A 2706-nucleotide genomic window follows, 5' to 3' on the forward strand; every position below is an offset into this window, starting at 1 on the left:
CCTGTGTTTGGAGAAGCGGGCTTGGTGCCTCCCGGGGGTCGGGACCGGGGCCAGCCCCCCACCAGGGAAGCTGACCTTCAGGCCGGGTCCCTCCGGTCCCCTCGGGTGTCAGCTCGGCCCCCCCCCGTCCCGTCCCCCCCGAAAGCAGGCGACCTCTGAGCGGGAGCAGAAAGGCTTCGGATCTGCTTTCTGGACGCTTTTTTAACTGTTTCTGAAACTTTGATTCGATCCCTAATTTTTAAGACTTATTCACTGTCAAATAGAGCCGATATTTCTCCTTCTGGTTAACTCGCCCTCAGCAAAACAGACAGAAGCCATAATAAATCTGCACTGAAAAATGTATTTGTTTGAGTTGCTCTACTCTGAAGTTTTTCAGAGCCTTCCTTAGTTGCCTCGAGGATGCGTTTTGTCCTCTGCCTGATTACTGCTGCGTGGGGGGTTCTCGATACGGGCTGAGAACGGCAATTTTCAGTCTGGGCTAGCAAAAGAATGGAAGTTTAGGGAAGAGAAAACTTCATTTTTCTGACAAGATCAGTAGGCTGAAAAAGCTGATTGTGGAGAAGGAGTCCTGCCAGGTGGGTGATGTGTTCACGGCAAATGGGGGGTGGCTTTACTCCTTTCAGAAACCCACGAGGACGCCAGAAATGCCTTTGCTCTATAGCAAATACCCTGAAACGATTTCATCGTTAGAATCGGGTTTCTTTGCTTGATTGTTTTCTCCTACAAAACTGCTGTGGTCCTGATGACCACATCACGCTGTAGGATAAAGTATTCAGCTTCTGAATGCTGAAGTTGAATTGAATTAGGTAAACGCCTCATTTGCGTGGTCTGGAAGCTATAGACATGGCTTAACTGATCACTTCGCTCCTCTGAATTCCTCTCCCATCGCTAATAAGTGGAAGTCTCATTAAGGTGCCCTGAACGGAGTTTTAATAATGTGTTAATAATCCCCAGCCATTGGTTAGAAAAGGAAGGCTCTGAGCCAGCTGCTGCCTTTGGAAGAAACCCACCGTCTTGTCCGCAGCGGCGCGGGGCGTGGGAAGCTCAGACAGGGCAGGCAGGGAAGGAGCTTGCCTGCAGTGGGGGGGACAGGAGCCGGGCCGCGGAGAGGACAGCCCTTGGGACGGGGGCTCTCCTGGGACATGGGAGGGGGCATCGGAGGCGACGTCCGAGCCTGGCACCCCGGGCGCTCGGGCTGCGCCCCTCACGGGTGAGGTGGAGGCAGAGAAACGATCCGCTGCCAGCAAGGACGGGCAGTCCTGCCTGCTTTACTTCCCGGGGGGGGGTGGGAGGGGAAGGGAGAGGAGGAAGGGAGAGAGAGTAGATTTGTTTATTTTTTAACATTACAGTAAGCCAGAATATGTGCCTGATAGCATTTTTATAAAGAAAACAACAAAGGTGTTAGGTTGTTTTCTCCCCGGTACTTTTTGGTGGAAATAAGTCATGAGTAGGAGACCAGGCCTGTCCTGACTCTGCAGGGTCTGCCCTCGAATGGCATCGAAAGTCCACGGGACCGGGGGCAGCGGTAATGAGAACCTGCGCGGGCATGACTGTCTTTGGCTGCAACGATCATCCACAATTAATGATTTATCAGGAACTTAACTGCACTCTCTCAGACCTAACAGGCTGCACAAGGCCTTCAGAGACTGCTTTACAAGTTGGAAAATTGGCTTCCTACCTTGTCTCCTTGGCTCATTACTGTTATCATCTGTGTTTAAAGTTTTCTTTTTAAACAGTGTAATCTTCCTTCCGTTGAACACCCTGGAGTGGAAATCAGGGCATCATTTTCACATCAAAAAACTGTCAACTCTCTTCTATGAATTGCTGGCCCTTGCACCCTCTCTAAAACACTACCCTTGACACCAGAGAGGGTGGGGCGCGGTGGAGATGTATCACTGTAATCCAGTTCTCTCCCTTGCTCCGGGCGTGCTTCCTTGGGGTACCCCAGCAGGTTCGGGGCGCCCCAAGGCCGAGTCGCTGCTGCCCCCGGTGCTGCGGGGGTCCGCCTCACCGGTGACTCTACTCACACCGAAGCTTTGGGAAGTTTCTCCCTGCTTCTCTAGTTCCCGGAGCTTGGGGAGCCGGATGGAGCGGCCTGCACTGCCGCTCCCTCCCTGCCTCCCCTTTCCGGCCAGCGGGACAGGGGCAAACCTGCCAAGTCTGCCGCTTCCCTGATAGTTTGCCCCAGGGCTGGTGGGGATGGTGGGGATGGGGGCGAGCTTCCACTCGGGCTTTGACGTTTCCGTCCCCCCGGAACCGCAGCGCTACGTTTGGTCATCGGTGACAGAGGATAAAGGGAGAGCTGGGAAGGGAGCAAATCTGATGGAAAAGAGGGAGAAGCAGCACATTTAGGAGAGCTTCAGTTTCCTGCCCTGTCTCATAAGGACATCAACCCAAACCATTGAAAATATATTTACTTTCTCGTCATGGAAAAGGAGGGTGGTTTCTGGTATTATCATTTGGGAGGAATTAATTAACACGAAATGGCTTTACCAGATGACGGAGCAGAAGCGGGAGCACCTCTTTCTAATCACCTTCGAGTTGAATGTTCAAGGCGAGGAGTCAGAAGCTGTGTCTGTCCCGTGCTCCCCCCTCCCGGGGCTCCCCTCAGGGCTGACACCCGCTCCCTGGAAGGCCTCCAGCCTTCTTGCCAGTCTCGCCGGCACCGGGACATCCTCGGTCGCGATATTTTTTTACCCTAAATTC

The sequence above is a fragment of the Calypte anna genome, chromosome 7 (assembly GCF_003957555.1).
Source record: "Calypte anna isolate BGI_N300 chromosome 7, bCalAnn1_v1.p, whole genome shotgun sequence".
Taxonomy (NCBI): domain Eukaryota; kingdom Metazoa; phylum Chordata; class Aves; order Apodiformes; family Trochilidae; genus Calypte; species Calypte anna.